The sequence below is a fragment of the Sciurus vulgaris genome (assembly GCF_902686455.1).
Source record: "Sciurus vulgaris genome assembly, chromosome: 4".
Taxonomy (NCBI): domain Eukaryota; kingdom Metazoa; phylum Chordata; class Mammalia; order Rodentia; family Sciuridae; genus Sciurus; species Sciurus vulgaris.
In genome coordinates this window covers 81571835-81591779 of record NC_136464.1, presented here as the reverse complement: position 1 = coordinate 81591779, position 19945 = coordinate 81571835, and the positions used below count along the sequence as shown (strand labels likewise).

Genomic DNA, 19945 nt, shown 5'->3' with positions numbered 1-19945 from the left:
AACAAAGAAAAACAAATGCTCATAATTTTTCCTTCAAAATGTTCTGGGTACCTGATAAAATAGGACAGTGAAGTTTCAGATTCATCAATATCAAAATTTGTGTTATTGAGTATTGTCTTAGACTTTCCACAGTTAAAAAGCTGAGGAAAGGGGCTGGGGATGTAGCTCAGTTGGTAGAGTGCTTGCCTCACAAGCACAAGGCCCTGGGTTCAAATCCCCAGCACCAGGAAAAAAAAAAAAAGCTGATACTTCAGAAAAGTTGAATCTGAATATGTGCAACTAAGAAGATGGGTAATTAAAGTAAATCATTCAGTTCATTGAGAAATATTAAAACAAACTCAGCAAAGTCTTTCATCTATTGCGACTTGTATAATGTGGATAAAATCAGTTATTAAGCCTAAATTCTCAAATGCTGGAATTGGAGAATGAATACTCTTCACCAAGAACTTTTTGTAAAATTATAGATCTTGGGCAGTAGAATAAATTCTATCCAGTCACTAATGAAAAGGAGGCAGATCTATGTGTGCTATTATGGAAATTCCTATCAGTATAGTTAAACACATGAGCTATGTGTGGACTGCCAGACTGTGATCCTGGGAACAATTAATACAACCTTGAGTAAATTACCTAATCTCTTGACTTATCGATTAACTTAATTGGCAAAATGATTTTTGTACCAACATACACCTCTGATGTCTGTTGTTAGGAATAACTGAAAACAGTGCCTCGTGTCTGGTGAGTGTTGGTAGGCAAGCTCTCCTCCTTCTCTGTGTCCTTCTTCATGTTTTTGTCATCATCATTGTCATCATTGTCTTGCCAAATGAAAATAAGAATCTTACATAATTGTTTCTAATTTGTGCTAATAAAAACACCTGGATATATGCTTATATATATATAAACTTTTATGCTTATATCCAGAAACATATATGGAAAGATACATTAAAAACAGTTAAGAACTGGTTACCTCTGAAGAGCAGATCTCTTAAAGAGGAAAAAAGGATGAGTCAAGTGCATTAGGTATTTTTCTCTTGGTTAAGGTTCGAATTTCTTATGCCCATGGGGTTTTTATTAAAAATTAGTATGGATTTTAAAATAAAAATGTTTCGTAAATTAGCTGTTAGTCTTGACTATAAGAGCAATCTAAGAAAAGGCAGACAAAATAGGTTCATATAGGAAATTATTCAAATGCATATGTATATTTGGCCACTTCTCTAAATTACCTTTTCTACTAGGCCACTTAATTCAATGACATTCTTCCACTAGAAACTCATTTCTTGGTTTGAATCATTTTGCCCCTCTTTATAGGGAGAAGAAGGTTTGGAAAACTTACAGTAAACTATAAATACAAAATTTTTTCCAAGTTATTTTCTAGCCCATAGTATCTACATGCACTCATGCTTGCCAAACATGATCCTCCCATTTAGCATTCATTGGTCTTTTAATATTTTCCTCTTCCCCTTTTGAGTAGGATGAGGTGAGTTTATTTCTGTCCATACTAACACTCAGCTGCATGACCTCAGAAAACTATTTTTGTGTGTTTCAGTGTGCATGTGTTTACTCAATATTTGCACTAGGGACATTAGACTAGTTGTCCCCAAGCATCTTTTCAATTTTAGTGTCTGGTAGCAGCTTTCTCCCAGCAATGACTGAATATGTTAAGGTCTCTTCTACTTCTCACTCTATCTTCAGTGTTGGTTACAAGAATGTGAGATTGTATCGATGCTATGTAAACCTTTATGAAAAACCAGCTTTGAGACAAGTCTCCAAACATAATGCTTCTCCATTCATGAGTCCTCTACATATCCATTTGGAACTACCTCCTAACATGATGAATACATTGGAAGACTTCTGGGATGCCAGATGGCTTCACTGGAGGAGCTGTCTGGATACAGGAAACATTTCACCTGATTCACAGAAACTCTCAAATCAAGCTCTAAGTCTAAATGAATTAAATGTCAGTGAAATCTTTATTTCCTGATGTTTAAAGCAGAGTTAACAACATTAAGTCCTCATAGGGTACCTACTGGGAAGGAAAACTGAGCACTGTGTTTGCTCTTAAGACAAAAACTTGCCAAGGAGTTATTCTATTATTATTTTATATTCTATTATGTTTTGGTTCTTATTATCCATATTACTGTTATTAAGTATATGTAATTTATCAAGTTCCTTAGAGAAGAAATAGCATGTGGATGATGTTGTAAAGTTAATGCAATGATACTAGCAATGGCTAATATATATATGTATATTTAATCCTTATGTTCTAGGCACTTTTTAAAGTCCTGTCGTATATTAAAATATTTTAATTATTTAAAGAAACCTATGAAATAAGTACTGTTATCCCCAGTAAGTTAAGAAAGACAGAAATTGAGGCATAGAGGAGTTAATGGGAGGTTGGAAGTAGAGACAGAGATTGAACAAAAAACTCAAAGTTTGAATATGAAATAGAATATAAAAACGGACTCAGTTAAAATGGGATAGGGCCAAGGGAGGATTGTTTTGGACAGGTGGGCTTAGAATAAGTTTTTACTCTAGTGAGAATGACTCAATATAAAAAGGAACAATTAGAGACACAAAAGAGAAAGTTGAGATATTTTCAGTAAAAGGGAATGCATGAAAGGATGTAGGCAGGAGAGCAAGGATACTCCTCACTAACTCATTAAGGAAACAATGAACTTGGTTTGCCTCTTCACCATTGCTCCCTCCAGTTTATTACCTGAAAAGAAAGCAGATCTCTTGGTGATTAATTTTTCTTACAGTCAATATTCAACAGTGATCTAATTACTTGATAGTATTAAACTCTAATACAATCTGATATACAACTGTTGGAGGAACTCATTGTAATCCTGACATTGTTCTTTGTTGGTGTTTGGTCTCTTGGCTTTCATGAAGGAAAAACTCTTGATATTAAAAGTATATAGTCCATTTTAAAAGATACATTTAACTTCTGTGTCTTAAAAATTTAATTGCTTAATGTTTTGGAACATTATATGAAACCACCCCAATGGTTTTCCTAATTGATTTGTTAATGTATAATTACTTATTATAATGATATATTGTGTAGTATATTTTTATCTGGTATATGTAGTCCAGTCTAGGGCTTATTTTCAACTATAATTCGTTTTGTGAAATCATTCTTTATACTAAAAATCATTTTTCCATTTAAATTATATTTGAGGAAATCATGTTTTCAGGTTATATACATTATTTTAAAATACACCAAGATAATTTTTAAGCTATGTCATCTCTTACTTGTGTCTATCATTCATTATTCAGCAAATATTTATTGAATGCCTTCTCTGAAAAAGACCCCATACTAAGAACTTTGGGGGATATAAGATGAATCATATATCAATCTTACACTTAAAAAGTTTACAGTACTGGCAATAAGATGATGTACATAGCCCTATCTTCCACCCCGCCCCATGAAGTCTTCAAAGGAAATCATACATTTTTAATGAAACAGAATTATTTTAAACAGACTATTAACTCTGGATTAAAGCTGTCTTGCTGGATTGTGTGGCATTATATATTGCCTGCACTATCTGAAAATCATAATCAAATAATAAGAATTTGTCTTAAAAGTATATACTTCATTTAATATAATAGTAACAGAAAAACGATTTTTATTTTCTTATTTTTTCCGTAAAACTCAGAGTGCTTATTAATCTTCATAGAATCTCTGTGACTAGAAAGAAAGTAGGTACTAGATTTTTCCCCACTCTATCTTTTCCTGCTTGACTTTAGAGTGGTTGAAAATTTCAATTTGCCCTACAAATATTTTTCCTTGAACATTTTCCTTGAACTGCCAAGTGGCCTCTGCATTATCAATAGTTTTTTTTCAGTGACCATGAATATTCAATTACAGAAATATATGTAACTTTAATTTCTAACCCTTATCCTCTTGAAAAAATGTTTGTGGAACACAGAAAGAAAATAAAGCATTTCTAGGTATTAAAATATTCTATGCTGGAAGTATTTATATCCTAGTAGAAACATTTTCTCGTTATGTGTGCAGTAAATTATATCTATTAGCAAGAGTTAAGAACATGTAAAGCATCTGTAGAAGGTCTAATTTATCAATATAGGAATTGGTAAGCAGTTCTGAGCTTTTGCCAGTACATTACTATCTGTTTTCCTTGGATTCAAATGTAGATTTCAGGTTTTAGTAGACAAGAGCCATAGAAAATAGAAGCTGCTACTTTCTTTTTTGAAACCAGTAATTCAATTGCATTGTGTATGGAGCAAAAAGGAGCCTGAGATGAGTCATTGCTATGAAGAGAAGAAACAATCACCAGATAGTACATTTATTATTAATATATTAAGCACCCTGAATGCCTTCTTTGTATAACTAATCTTATTTAAATTAAGCATAATGATTTCAAACTTTATTTTTTCTATTAAGAGTGATCCCAAAAGTATATTTATAATCATTCTCAGTATAAGGTGAACTCTTCAGTTGCTAGGGAACATGCCTACTGAATTTGTTTCCCCACAGATGAGTAAAATATTTCTTCCTGCTCTATTATTCTGTAGGTAACTTAATACTTATCTAGGGCAATTCAAAGTCGAACATAACATACTGGGTTGAAAATCCTGGTGTCAAAGAAAGTAAACCATGTGTCAGAGCTGTCTGTCCACAGCCAGCAGATGTGACCAGGTAGAACTTGCTGTATAATTAACTATATAACTTACAAGTGCAAAACAAAACAGTGAGGCTCTCGTTCCAAAATTATTAAGACTTTCAAGATAAAAGGAGAGCATTAAAGAGTAGGACTCTCTTAAGTGTGGGACTGCTTAGGTCTCGCTGCCATGAATACTCAGAATATTCTCTCTTTTCTAAGTCTAAAGCTGCTCCTGTCTCAGAATCTGATTAAAAGTCTTTTTTTCCCTGTGAGACTGGAATGAAACAACAACTCCTAGAAATCAAGAGTTTTACCCACTAGCACAGAATCCGAACCTAATCTAGACAGGGAGTTCAGGAGTGAGTCCATCTGTTTAAGCCAGCTTGTTCACTGCTATGACCAAAACATTTGACAAAAACAAATTCAAGGAGGAAAAGTTTATTTGGACTCATGGTTTTAGAGGTCCCAGTCCATAGATGGCTGGCTCCATTGCTGTAGGCCTGAGATGAGGCAGCATATCAAGGAAGAAAGGTGTGATGGAGGAAAGCAGTTCAGGACACAACAGTCAGGAAGCAAAGAGAGTGCTTTGCTCACCAGGGACAAAATATGTACCCCAAAGGCATACCCCCAGGGAATCACCGTCTAGCCACACCCTACCTGCCTACAGTTACCGCTCCGGTTAATCCACATTAGGGGATTAACCCACTGATTAGATTAAGGCTCTCATAACCCAATCCTTTCACTTCTAAACTTTCTTGCATGGTCTCATACGTGAGCTTTTGGGGACACCTCATATCTAAACCAAAGTGCCATCTAATTCTCACATCTTCTCCCTCCTCTGGAAGCTGCAGTAGCTCTCTTTTTAGTCTGTTTGCTGCTTAATCATGTATAATGGCAAGAAGCCTCTTGCTTCATGTTGAATGAGAATCTTTTCTCTGATATTGTTTTACCTTATCCAAGGTCTGAGCTGTTTAACAAGAGTCCATGTCTTAGACTTATCATAACCTCTGTATACTAATCACAGTATCTTTTCCATGTGAGTTGGAAACAAAAGAATAACATTTGTATAACCACTGGTAAAATACATTAGGAATGATCAGATCAAGGAAAACACATTACTCTTTGGTCCTAGGGTATTAAAGAATTTGGTGTTAACTATCTGAAAGTTACCTTTGCCTCATTTTTTCAGTGTATTATAATTGAGAGTGAATAATTTAAAGTTTTAATCATAGCATTTCCTAAATGTGTTCCATGAAGCATTAAAGAGTTTTTCATAGATTTTTGTGATCAAATAAGTTTGGGGATATTTAGAAAAGTGATAATACAGCAAACACAATTATCAGTCCTTTCTGTTTTTTCCGTTTCATTGCTGCTGCTTTTAGACAGGGTCTCATTATTACCTGCCTGAGATATTGCCCCATTCCACCTCTAATTGCCCCCATTCTTTGTCAAATACTTCTAATTCAACTGTATTGTCCACATACCACTGTATGGTCATGGTACCTATAATCTTGCTATAGGAATCTGTCCTTAAGCTCCATCTACATTAGTGGTTCTCAACTGGGGAAGATTTTGTCTTTCAGGACATTGAGCAATATCTTTAATTATTTTTGATTGTCACAACTCAGGTGGGAGATGGAAACCAATGGGAACAGGTCAGGGATGCTGTGAACCATCCTACAGTGCATAAGATAGCCTCTCCAACAAATACTCACCCAGCCCCCAAACTGATAGTATATGCTGATCAGACCACTGACTGTCTGGAAACCTTCACTGATTTGGTATTGCCTAAGGAATTTCATACCTCATGCATGGCATTAACAGTCCAACACTAGCTTTCCTTTCAAGCCATCTCCCACTGTTCCTTTCCATACACATTACACAGCAGTTGAACCAGCTGACCCACTTCTTACCATATGACTTGTACATACATTCCCATCTCTTTGTCTTACACATTCCACTTTGCCTATGTTGCAATGTGCTTTCATCTTCTTTTCCCCAAATCTCACTCTGTTCTATCCTAAATGTCACCTTCTCTAGGAAGTCTTCCTGGATTTTCTTCTTACTACTACTCTAAATTGGAGTGATTGCTGTCTTTCTGGATCCTCTAATAGCTTGTACTTCACTCATCTTGGCACATGATTTGCACATTTTTTTATAAATATTATATCTAATAAACTAAATGCTTGAAGAATCCAGAGCATCATTAAAAACAACAATTTGTGTCTGTAAAGTTTTTGATTGATGTGTTCAACACGTACTTGAGTTGAATTTAAATTTTTAGTTTTGAAGGGAGATTTCAGGACTGGACCTCAAAATTGGTCTTAAATTCATCTATATATTTAACAAGAATTGAGATCCTGCTGTCAGTAATGTGGTAATTTTAAGACCTATCTTTCTCTAGAAAGAAAATCTTTAAGCTTAATACAAAACTGGCCACAACTGAACTATAACAAGTGAATTATAATAGGTATCATTCTATTATAGATCCTTTGGTATTTAATGAAAGAATTCTGATTTTAAATAGGACAATGCTGTTTATCCTTTTTTGGTAAAGTATATTAGCGATGTTAAGAGATTTTTAATGCAAATAAAAGAAAACCCAGCTCAAATTTATATTTTAAAAAATAGCAAAACTGTTTGGCTTGTAATTGAAAAATCAGAGATAGGGCTGACATTCAGTAGCTGCAGCATTGTTCCCCCATGGATCTGTTGATCTGTCCGTCTCCATCCTCAGATTTCTGTCTAAATAACAAATATCTCATCTGTGCACCATAGAATTCAGAGAAAAGAGTCACTAGCACATACTCTTGGGGAAACACTAGGAAGAACTGTTCCAGAGGCTCCTAGTAAAGCCTTCTTACTTTCCATATCATTCTGTTATTGGTCCTTTTCCCCCCAGACAGGCAGGGAGGCTGATGTTACATTCTTTTTAATTTTTTACATTGGTTAATTTTATTTTTATTTAATTTTATTTTATTTAATTGTTTTGGGTTACTGGGGATTAAACCCAGGGCCTTGTGCTTGCAAGGCAAGCACTCTACCAACTGAGCTATCTCCCCAGCCCTTATTTTTATTTTTAATCAACAAACAATGGTTGTATGTATTTATGGTATACAATGAAATGATGTATTGATATATGCATATTGATGATTTGATAAAACTAACATCCATAAACTCACCTATTTATATTTTTTATGGTGAGAGAATTTAAAAATCTATTATTTTAATAACTTTGTAATATACATTTTTATTAATTATAGTCACCATGCTTTTGAATTGATCACTAAAACGTATTTATCCCTATACTTTGTATCATTTGACCAGTATCTCTCTTTCCCTATTTTTCCATCCCTAGCCTCTAGTACCTGCTATTCTACTCTGCCTTTCTTCAGTTTAAGTTTTTTGATTCCACATATGAGATCATGCAGTATTTGTCTTTCTGTACCTGGCTAATTTCACTTAACATAATGTTCATCCATGCGACCACAAGTGACAGAATTTTCTTTCTTCTTTAGTAAGGCTGAATAATATTTGTGTGAGTCACCTTTCTGTCACTATAACAAATACCTGAGATAATCAACTTATAAAGAGAAAAAGCTTATTTTGGTTCATGGTTTTGGAGGTGGCAGTTCATGATCAATTGACCCTGTCACTTTGGGGCTTCTGGTGAAGAAACACATCATGGTGGGGAGCATGTAACAGAGCAAAACCACTCATTTCATGACTGACAAGTGAAAGAGAAGAGAAAGAGGGTCTCTTTCCATATATATGTATGTATACACAGATGTGTATGCAATATTTATAGTACATATATAAAATACATGTGCAATATATAATTATGCACACAATATATATTCTAATATATACATAAATATATACTACATATGCAATATATACTTGGTTGGCAATATATGCAATATATTTACATTGAAATATATATTAATATGCATATGCAATATAAATAACATATGTGGTTGGCCTTCCATATCTAGATTCCACTTGGACAGATTTAACCAATAGTGGATCAAAAATATTTGGGAAAAAATGCTTCTGTAACGAACATGTACAGAATTTTTTCTGTATATAGCAAGTTGCTATTCCGTAACCAGTACAGTATTAACAGTGTAATATTAACAACTACTGACATAGCATTTACCTCATATTAAATATCACCAGTAGAGGATGATTTAAAGAAGATGGGATGATATATGTATGTTATGTGCAAATACTATACCATTTTATATAAGGGACTTGAGCATCAGCAGAGTTTGGTATCCACAGATGGTACTAGAACGAAAGATTATAGATACTGAGCGGTGACTATTCATATGCAACTCATTTTCTTTATCCATTCATCATTCACTGATGGAAATTCAGGTTATTTCTGAATCTTGACTATTATGAATGATGCTATAGAGATTATGGAGTGCATATATTACTTCAACATACATATTTCATTACCTTTGTATACATATGCTCAGAGATGGGATTACCAAATCAAATGATAGTTCTGCTTCTAATTTTTGAAGGAACATCTATGCTGTTTTCCATTATGTCTATGCCAGTTTATATTCCTACCAACAGTCACAAGAACCCTTTTCTCCATACCTTACGGCACATAATCTTTTAACTTTTGGTTAATAGCCATTCTAACATGTATGAGGTGTTGTCTCATTGTGGTTTTAATTTGCATTTCCCTGTTGGTTAGTAATGTTGAGCTTTTTGAGAATGTCATTTGCCCATTTTTTTTTTCTTCACCCATTTTTAAATCAGGCTGTTTGTTTTCTGAGTACTGACTTGTTTGAGTTCTCTCTATATTTTGGGTAACATCTTATTAGATGCATGGTTTGAAAATGCTTTTCCCATATTGTAGATTGTCTCTTTGCTCTGTTGTTTCCTTTACTCTGTTTTAATTAGTTGTAAATTCCAAATTTCTATTATTACTCTTGTTGATTGTCCTTTTAAGCACGTATGTAAAAAGTATTGCCCAAATCAATGTCATGAAGCTTTTTCCCTCTGTTTTCTTCCAGTAGTTTTATAGTCTCAGTCTTATGTTTCAGTCTTTCATCCACTTTGAATTGATAATGATATATGGTGTAAGACAAGTGTCCAATTTTATTCTACTCGTATATATGTATCCATTTTTCTCAGGACCACTTTTTGAAAAGACTGTCCTTCCCCACTGTTTCCTGGGCATTTTTGTCAAGGATCGATTGTAACTGCATGGTTTGTTTGTCTTATGTTCCACTAATCCATGTGCCTGTTTTCATGCCAGTTGCATTTTTTTGGATTACTATAGCTTTATAGTATATTTTGAAGGCAGATAGTGTGATGGGTGCACATGTACTTGTTAAAAACAAAATAATCAAGGGACTTGAATAACTTTTCAATCTTCAGTGAAGAAATTGTTTCAGCACACTTTAGCTTTTTGTATTTTTCCTCCCATCTTGGATAACTTGTTCAACTCTACACAGTATATAAATCTTGATTGAAGAGGACCCTGCTGATGGCGCACATGATTTATTATAACCATGAAATTAAGTCCTGGGCCATATGCCCAGTATCTAAACTAAATCAAGGAGGGCTTAATTAGAATTAGGCAGCGAGCCTAGAAGAACCTTGCTTTATTCAATCTCAACTTTCCAATTCAATTGATTCTTCTTTCATAGAAATCTTCTTTGGAGTGTGGGGAGCCTAGGAAGAGAGATACTGGATGTATAATGGATATACAGAGCACTGTGTAGCAGATGTAACTAACCAGGAAAAGACAGGAGAAGGAAATCCGCACACAGCATATAATCCATACTTGTTAAACATTGCGTGCAGAACAGTTTTCAGGCTAATTTATTTTCACATTTATAATATTGAGGCAATATTTGCAATGCTAAATTAGTATATAGAAAAATTAGGCAATTACTCAGAGCCTTTGTGATCTTTATTTAAAATGAACACAGCAGGCCACAAGAAAGCGTGGTTCTGCGTGACTATATATATATATGCATATATGACTATATATATATGTTTAAAGCTGTTGGCTTTAAACAATACACTTTTAAACTCTCCATGACTCTGGTTTTTAAAAGGAAGAAATCTTAAGTATTGCTTGTTTTCATTCTACTTTATACTCTTATTATGAAGTAAAACAATTAAATAGCAAATCAAGTACTTTCAACTGTACAATAACATTACAAGACAGTTTACTTTTGTTATTCTAGACCATTCACTGGAAGCAACAGTAACCTAACCACTAGACAATAAGTGAGAAGATATTATGGTGGAGGTTTGAAAATCAAAGTCTTAGCATAAGAGGGAAAATTTTTAAAAATTTCTGTCATGAAATATGGGAGACAATGGACAGATATGGAGTAGGAACAGGTAAATGCTGCTTAATACTGTTTGTAATTCTGTTTAAATTTTCAAGTGCTGTGGAATTTGGAGGATTGGCAGCATTAACTTTTAAAATTCAGGTATGAATATATTCAATATATATATTGAATTTTTATATTCAATATATAATTCAATATATTCAGTATGAATATATTCAATATATTAGGGAATACAGTCTTGAATATTACAGAATGTTGGTAAAATCTTGGCACCAAGATGTGCAAAATGAGAATAGCACCATATCCACTTCAAATTCAAGTGTTCATTCCTGCAATAGATTTGAGAATTTCTTCAGCCACAGTTTTTATTCTGAAATCCAGGATTCTAATAACTATTAATTAAATATGCTTTCCCCATTAGAAATATCATTGTATAGTTTTATGATACTCTTAATCCAATTGGTGCAGTAGACAATAGACTAAGTGGTATTGGTATTTAACATTATCTCAAAATGCTTTCGCAGCACCTCTGTCTTATGATCATGCTTAGTCAAGGCCCTCTGAAGTTGCCCCCAATACGTGTGTATCCACTCATTCATTCACCAGACTTCACATTGCAGGCTCTAATACATGGATAGGGCATAAACAAAACTAGGTAGACAAAATTCATCTTTGCATCTCCAATGCTAGAATGCTGAAGTCCAGCAAGTATCTATTGCTCCGAACTGCTTCCCACTTCAGAGTAGTTATGTAACTCTAACTCTCAGCTCTTGTTTTAATCAGGATAACAGCTTCCCCACTCTTATGTGGATGCCTTGTGTCTCTTGAATTTCTCCTCATCACCCTACCAGATTTTTCCTAAAGCTTAACTCTAAAGTCTTCCCCTGCTCTAAAAACTTAATGGCCCTCACACAACTTCAGAGTGTCATACATGCTCCTATTCAGAACATTCAAGTCTTCCATTCTTGATCCCAACAGAATTTTCCACCTGATTCTTTACATCATTTGCCATCACACATCTACACTAATGCCAACTAGCCAACTAGCATAGGATAGGGCAGGTTCAAGAGTGCAGTACTGCCAAGCCTGGCTCCCTGACTATGAATCTTGCCTTTTCTGAATTCAAACTGTGTGACTTTGGACAGGTTACCTGAGCTCTCTCTGTTGCAGTTTCCTTATCTGTAAAATAGGGCTAATAATAATTCCTACTGTAGTATGCCAATTTTAATTCCTTTGGGTACAAACCAAGGAGTAGAATAACTGGGTCAAAAGGTGGGTACATTCCAAGTTTTCTGAGGATTCTCCATACTGCTCTCCAGAGCGGCTGCACCAATTTGCAACTCCACCAACACTGTTAAAGTGTGCTTTTTTCCCACATCCATGTCAACATCTATTATTGTTTGTGTTCTTGATAATAGCCATTCTAATTGGAGTAAGATGAAATCTTAAGAGTTGTTTTAATTTGCATTTCTCTATTTACTAGAGATGTTGAACACCTTCTCATATATTTATTAATCACCCATATATCTTCTTCTGTAAGCCACATCAATGTTTATAGCAACTCAATTCACAATAGCTAGATCATGGAACCAATCTAGATACCCTTCAACAGATGAATGGGTAAAGAAACTGTGGTACATATACACAGTGGAATATTATTCGGCCATAAAGAAGAATATTATGGCATTTGCAGATAAATGGATGGAATTGGAGAATATCATGCTAAGTGAAATAAGTCAAACCCAAAAAACCAAATGTTTTTCCTGATAAGTGGATGATGATATATAATGGGGGTGGGGGAAGGGATGAGAAAAGAATGGAGGAACTTTAGATTACGTAGAGGAAAATGTAGTAGAAGGTATGAAAAATGGTGGAATGAGACAGACATCATTACCCTATGTATGTGTATATTACACAAATGGCTTGAATCTACATCATGTACAACCATAGAAATGAAATGATGTACTCCATTTGTGTACAATGAATCAAAATGCAGTCTGTAAAAAATAAATAAAAATAAATTTAAAAATTAATAATAACAATTCCTACCACATAGAATTGGTAGAATTCTATGAATTTTTATGTTGTCATAAAAATGTGGACTAATACATGCAAATCATTTAGAACAGAGCTGGGTATCTATTAAATACTTGGTGATTCCTGCTATTAGTTTTTCTCTTTAAACTTTATTCATTTTGTTTCCTGTACTTGGAAAGCCCAACTTACTCCTTTTTCCCATTGTTTTGTATTCATGTCCAAATTATACCTGTCTTTTATTGCTGTTGTTTAAATATTCTATTGATCTGGTTTCAGTCTATACTTTTAACCACTAACCAAATTGCCTTAACCATAATAACATAAAAATTAATTTCATGATAAAAATCATTTTGTTTTTCAGAAGAAATATTATAAGCAGAGATATAGAAATTTGTGGTTCATGAAATAATTCCAGTAATCTTTTTCATTATATTCAGGCCAATACTAAATGAAACATTGTGAAATTAAAATCAGAATTTCAAACTCTGAGCACCTGCCTAAATAATTAAAATTTTCAAGTTGTACTTGTGCCCTAGGATCAAGGAGTCATGCAGAAAGCCTTCTAATAAAGTGCCTTCATCAGGATTCTTTATTTTGTGATCAAAGAGACATAAAATGTGCCTTTCTTTCACCTTGAGAATTATGGCCCATTCCTCAAACACGCAGCATACCTGTAAGCAGTTAATGGAGTGGAACATTTTTGATTCATTGAGATGTGGTTTGTGAAGAAAATTTCAGGGATGAGATTCAAGTAATACTGGAATTTTTAAACAGGTTTCCAACAGGCAGTGAAGTAGAGACTCCCTGGTGAGATTTAGCAGAAGAGACTGTCCCTTTTCACAGAGAATTATATTACCTCTCATTTCCTGAAGACTCCAAGGGTACTCGGCTTTGGTGAAAAGTAAGCAAAGTATTTATCAAGAAAGAAGTAATAGGGCTCAGTGGCGGAGCGCTTGCCTAGCACATGCAAGTCACTAGGTTTGATTCTCACACTGCATATAAATTAATAAAATAAAGGTCCATTGCCAGCCAAAAAAATTTTTTTAAAAAAAGGAAGTAATAGAAGCAGTCCTAAATGTGTTCTTGATCACAGATACAGAAATTTGCTTTAGAAAATAAGCGAAAAAGAAAGAATTGTAAGTGCATTGATGGAATCAGCAGCAGGCTAGCAATCTAGACTTGGGGATGAATTAGCAGGAAAAGAAACAAGAGGTCATTGGAAACATGAAATATGGACTTGTCTATTAACAAAACTACACAATTGATATGCAGTGTAATGAACTATTTACAACTATGGCTTTCAATTTTCTTTACTGGATAGAGATTTTGTCTATGAGATAGTACCTCTTTGTGCCACATCCAAGTCACATACACAAATCCTATGTCGCTAGTCTCTATCTCTGTTGGCAGAGGAGAATCTGACCCCTCTGTCGTCCAAAGCAGAAACCAGTCACAAGTGTTAACGTATACCCGTTTCCCCCAAGACTATCACAATAGGAATGAGATAATTGCCCCAAAGGCAGTCACAAGTCTCTGAGGAAGAAAGAATGTATGCAAGACAGGCACTAAGTGACCAATGACTCCTCTAGATCCTGGCACCTGGTGACATAAAAAGTAGCCCAATGAACACATCATGACCTTGCTAAGGACCTTGTCTTAGACCCAAAACTGATCTGAGTCAAGCCGAAAAGTTACAGAAAAGATAGTGTTGTAGAAAAAAGGTTTCATCTATCTTATTCTTTGTAAGTATAACCAGTGAAGACAAATGAATTCTAACTAAAGGACAGAGAGCAAAGTTAAATTGAACCAAGAATCAGCTCCCACTTTTCTCCATCAATTTTTGGCAAAGAATGGTTCTTGAAATTACTGACAGTTTTGTCTTTTAGTTCTTTTATTTTATAGTGTTCAAAAGGTAGGTACTCCTTAAATAATAACAGAGAAATCCCAGTTTTCTCCATCCCTAGAAACATTTATTTTTTTCAACATGTCTAGATATAAGATCCTTATTTTTTGTCCAAATCCATCTTACTTTTGACAAATGTGTAAGTTCCATCTCTCCTACTCCCAAGTCACCAAAGTACCATAGAAGAATAGATTGTCAGAAGGAAGAACATAAAAATGATTGAAATGGAAGTATGAGAGTGGTCTGGTTTAGGAGAACTGTCAGAGGGGTATTTGGAGCACTTACCTTTGGCTACTGGCAGCATTAGCAAATACATTTTGTTTCTTTTTATCAGTTATTGTTCTCCCAGGAAGGACTCTCTGTCTTGCCACAAAGTCTTCAAAGTTCCTGAACTCTTAATGCATTGTGCTATCCAAATTCCGCTCCATCAAACCCAGCTGAACTACTGCAGATATTGATATTTATGCTTTCTGTGGGTTGGTAAAATGCTGAGTGTTAGGAAGTGAAGCAAGTATAACACCATTCTCTTATGGGTTTAAATCAGGTTGTAAAACTTCAGTTTTCTAACACGAAGCAGGGCTATGCAAATGCTCAGATGTTTAATACAACAGACAGTTAGAAGCTATCCAGAAGAGAGAGGGGATATCCAGAAGAGAGAGGGCCAATGGTTTGAGATAATTAGACTTTCTGGAGCAGAGTGGACTGAACTGGATCCTAAAGAATGGGTGGTATTCCATAGATATGGAAAAAGAGAAAGGGAAAACTCTGTTCAACCCTGACTCCAAACATTGGCCCAATCTTTTTCTTTTGTAAAGGTGAGAATGTTTGAGGGTTACTGTTTAAAACATATTCATTGTAAATATGTGGTTTCTAAATACTGCAAACAATGCAATATGGGTAATCCTTCAAAACAAAGATGATGTTTTATTGTAAACCATGCTTTCCCATACCCCTTAATAACCTCATGGTTTTATGTTGATGATAAAACCACTATGATTTTAATTCATTTTTGTTTTAAACATATTGTGCAGGAAAAAATTATAGGAAGGATGCTGGTGACTCATGTTTATTAAATTATTTAAAGCTCTGTGAATTATATTTAGACTACATCTGTTTGATATAGTATCTCAACACGTCTACCTTTCCTTTGATAAAAAAAAGAAAAACATTAAGAAATACACTAATAAATGAAGTGCTTACTCTTTTCTCTCCAACCACTTCAGCATAATCATTAGAAGTATTTAAAAAAAGAACTGGGGCTGGGGATATAGCTCAGTTGCTATAGTGCTTGCCTAGCATGCACAAGGCCCTGGTTTCAATTCAATCCCTAGCACCACCACCAAAAAAAAAAAAAAAAAAAAAAACCTGACCTGGCTGACCTGGTATAGCAGTATAAGGATGCTCCCACTCTTTGACCTATTTTTCAAAAGTTTTATAGAACTAAGAAACAGGCTATCATCATTTTGAAAACATCATCCTAATTCTCTGATTTCTTTTCATAACTTAAAAGAAATTTCTCTTTTGCGTTTTTACTATATCTATGTAGGTTAAAACATTCAAAGATGGGGAAGAGCAGAGTAAATATTACACTTATAAAGAATGGGGAGATTAGGTGGTGGATGTGCAAGTCAATTGGCCTTGATAAACAAGAAGCAAACTTAAACTTCATGTCAGTTACTCATACCATATCACTGGAGTAAAAGGTAAAAAGATAAATCTTGTTTTTATCAGTCAAAAGATGGCATGGAAAAAAATAGACATAGAATATGAGTTAAGAATCCTGATACCATTAGATATGTATGCAGAAGTTGAATAATTAAGAAGGGGTGGCAGGTGGTAGGAACCAGATTTCTTACTATTAAGCATGGGCTTGTTCAGATAAGAAAGAGGAGGGGACTAGACTAGTCTAAGTGGTAGTAGATGAGTGGAAAGCATCAAGTATAAACTCATAAGTAGTTCTGTTTTAATACAGATGATTAATATAAAATATGTGTAGGTGTATGTATATACAAAGTTTAATATAGGATAAATATTTTCTAGCTCTGTCAGCTGAGAAGGCCTACAAGTAAATGCACTGCAGTAGCAAGAAGCACCCTAATATCAAAATCTTATTTTCTAATACTGTTCTTCAATCAAAAGAAACAGTATGCCATGAAGAAATGGCTGACTGTCAGGCAGGGATAGGAGATACACAAAATGAACCTGTAGCATCAAAAAGTAAGGAAGTGCTAAACATGCATACACACACACAAACACTCACAAAGATAGAGGCATATTAAAAAGGATACAGAAACCAAATGAAAGAGCTCTCAATGGCAAAAGTAGAACAATTTGAATGACAAAGTAAAAATGTTGAATTTTAATCCAAAATCACAAATATACACAAGTTCATATTGATATATATAATTAATATAAATAATACAAATGATCAACAAATATATAAAAAATATACAACATCTATAGCAATTAGAGAAATTCAAATTAAAACTACACTGAGATTTCATCTCACTCCAGTCAGAATGGCAATTATCAAGAATACAAGTAACAATAAATGTTGGTGAGGATGTTGGGAAAAAGGTACACTCATACACTGCTAGTGGGACTGCAAATTGGTGCAACCACTCTGGAAAGCAGTATGGAGATTCCTCAAAACACGAGAAATAGAATAATCATTTGACCCAGTTATCCCACTCCTCGGTATATATTCAAAGGTTTTAAATCAACATATTACAATAATGCAGCCAAATCAATGGTTACAGCAGCAGAATTCACAATAACTAAGCTATGGAGCCAACCCAAGTGCCCTTCGACAGATGAATAGGTAAAGAAATTGTGGTATATGTTACTCAGTCATAAAGAGGCATGACTTTATGTCATTTGCCAGTAAATGGATGGATCTGGAGACTATCATGCTAAGTGAAATAGGCCAATTACAAAAAAAAAAAAATGTTGTCTCTGATAGGTTGAAGCTAAGCCACAATAAGGGTGTGTAGGGGAAGAATAGAAGTTCAGTGGATTAGACAAAGGGTAATTGAGGGAAGATAGGGGGGATAGGAATAGGAAAGATAGTGGAATGAATCTGACATAATTTTCCTATGTACATATGTGAAAACATATCAGTGAATCCCACTGTCATGTACATACATCCACAAGAATGGGGTTCTAATTAGAATAAGATATATTCTGTGTTTGTATAGTTATATAAAACTGATCTTATTGTCATGTATAACTAAAAAGAAATAATAAAAAAAGAAAATGACTTTTTACCTCTGTGACCTTTCTTCCCTAAATCCATCCTCACAGCCAAATTATGAGAAAACACCAGACAAATTCCAGTAGAGGGCTATTGCACAAAATAGGTAATTAGTATTTCTCAGGATCGACAAAGTCATCAGAAATAAGAAAAGTCAGAGAAGCTGTCATAGCCATTACACACCTAAGAAGACATGATCACCAAATATAAGGTACCAGCCCAGAGGAGATTCTAGAACAGAAAGTATCAGTAAGGAAAAACTAAGGAGACCTAAATAAAGCACAGACATCAGTTAATAATAATGTGTCAATATTGGTCATGATCTATCATCAAAGTACTAAAGCCATGTAAGATGTTAACAATAGGAGAAACTAGGTATGGGATATATGGAAACTCTAATTTTTTCACATTTTCTTCAAAGTTAATTAAAATTTTTCAAAAGGGAGAGATGAGAAATTTTTTTAAAGATGTTTTAATAACTCAAGATCAAATCAACTAAATGTAATATGTGAACTATATTTATGATAAATGTTGCTACTTGAAGTGTGCATTTATATCACCTATCTATAATGAAAGAATATCATTCAAAATGTTTTACAATTTATGTTTAAATTACTACCTAAATGTATTTAACTTCAAAGGTATTTATAAGAATGGCAATAGGTTTCTATAATGGACTGGATGGTACATGCTTTATGCTGTGCAGATAAATAGCCATACCCACTAAGCACTATCTTTGTTGGGAAAAACTATCCTTAGAAAATATATCACAGGAATAGCCATGGCTGTGTTCCAATAAAATTTTCTTTAGAAAAGTAGAAAGCAGGTCGTATTTGATCTAAAGACTAGATATTGATGACCTTGGATTTACACGATAATTCAAATGTTAGTAAAAAATGAAGTTCAGATTATATCAGTGGTTTTTCAAACTAAATTTTGTAAAATCTAAAAAGTTTGTTGGAAAGGGCATAAGGGACAGAATTGCAGATAAGGCAAGGTAGAAACAAACTGAACAGAGCTCAAATATCCTAACATTTGCTTCTTCTTGAAAAAGTAGTCATGATCTAAACATATTTTTTTTTTTATACAGTGATTCTACTTGAGGGTTTGTTCAGGAGGCAGTATTGGAAAATAGTTAGGAAAACTGGTTCTAGGATGATTCTGATTGTTTCAGATTCTAGTTCCCCCACAACTTATGACCACATGAGTTTAGGCCTGTTTTTCGAATATGAAATGTGACTTATAATGCTTAAGTACATATTTCAAGTTGTTGTGAAAACTGAAAATTAAGTGAAACAAAACATATAAAGCACTTATCTCTGTATCCAGCACAAAATAATTAAGTTTACCATATTCATTTATAATATTCTTATCACCACCAACAAAAACATTAATTACCTAAAAATAAATAAATAAATAACTTGGAAACTGCTAAACCTTAGGATCTCGTCCAATTTCATCAGCACTGCTTTTATGAAGATTACTATGTTCACAATCTCTCTCTCTGCTGAAGGGACTTTTGATTTTTTTCTTTTCTAAGGTGTGAAGGGAGAACTGCAATCTGTAGTCAAAAACAGATCAGATTTCTCAACTGAGGGACTTCTCCATAGAATTGCAGCAAAGCCTGGTTCTGAGATAGCTCCATGCTGACCTAGACTTTTCCTTACTGTAGATTAGACAAATGGAAAATTGCACAAAAGTCCTTGTGATCTGCTACAACATAAAGACCTAAAGGGACACGGGAAGTATTGGAAAGAAAGACTTTTCAGGCCTCCTGGAAGAAAGTTTCTGCCCTACTGGT

General features: G+C 34.2%; 1 protein-coding gene and 1 long non-coding RNA gene across 4 annotated transcripts in view; one reads left to right on the top strand and one right to left on the bottom strand.

Annotated features, from left to right (window-relative positions):
- LOC306660154 (cGMP-dependent protein kinase 1) overlaps positions 1-19945 on the top strand; it is a 1225718-nt gene that overhangs the window by 640558 nt on the left and 565215 nt on the right. The window lies entirely within an intron of this gene.
- Positions 1-19945, bottom strand: part of LOC306660187 — a 62748-nt gene that overhangs the window by 31676 nt on the left and 11127 nt on the right. Inside the window, exon 2 of the long non-coding RNA XR_013763578.1 lies at positions 15177-15361. This is a non-coding gene — a long non-coding RNA (uncharacterized lncRNA). The remainder of the gene's footprint in view (positions 1-15176; positions 15362-19945) is intronic.